The sequence below is a fragment of the Penaeus monodon genome, chromosome 28 (assembly GCF_015228065.2).
Source record: "Penaeus monodon isolate SGIC_2016 chromosome 28, NSTDA_Pmon_1, whole genome shotgun sequence".
NCBI classification, from domain to species: Eukaryota; Metazoa; Arthropoda; class Malacostraca; order Decapoda; family Penaeidae; genus Penaeus; species Penaeus monodon.
The window spans coordinates 39,358,099-39,358,838 of NC_051413.1; the positions used below are offsets into that span (position 1 = coordinate 39,358,099).

The 740-nt window shown below is 36.8% G+C and overlaps 1 protein-coding gene across 1 annotated transcript in view; it reads left to right on the forward strand.

The window, feature by feature from the left end:
• Nucleotides 1-740, forward strand: part of LOC119591211 (titin-like) — a 21,144-nt gene that overhangs the window by 820 nt on the left and 19,584 nt on the right. The window lies entirely within an intron of this gene.

Consider the following 740-nt stretch of genomic DNA (forward strand, 5'->3'; position numbering starts at 1 on the left):
TAGTTAAAAAGGACCACGTCTTTGAAAGTTATTTCACCCTACGCTAAGAGGGAGGCGGAATAGCAACATAACCGCAGTCAAAAGACGCTTTGTATTATAAAGTTTAATTGGATATATCAAAAATCAATGGCAAAAATATAGTTTGGTTAAGCTATGTTAATTGTTAGCTGAACCAGTGATTGCTAGATTGGTTATCTTGGATAGTTGCATAGGGGAGAGTAAAACAACAGTGAGATCTAGTCCCACGCAGTAAACGTTATTTTTGAGGGAATAAGGGAGCCCAAGAGAAGTGACCGTTGAGTGACCTCCCACACTCGCCACTAATGCTCCATCGCACGAACTAATGTGAAAAAAAGAAGTCTCGTCGTAGGTGGCAGCTCCACAGTTGTTAAAAACAGTGTCCATTTGGTTGAATATAAATTTGAGAAGAACAATAACCTGGTATAAAAGTCAGAGCTTGTTTAGTTGTTAATCGACTGTCAGTATATAAAATTTTAATTTGTGGAGCTCATCTCATTTATTAAACCTAGTTCTCTCCAAACAACCAGCAATATTTGCGTATACCCAACTCCGTCCCTGTGGTGCTCTGGCAAAGGCAAACACTTTTAGTGACGCTGGCATGTAGCTTAGTGATATAATTATTACCCAACAAGTTATGTTTGGTCTCTTCATTAGATTCTTTACATTGAGTATAATATGGTATATTTGTTTATTTATTAATATTTTTTTCTAGTTTGGAA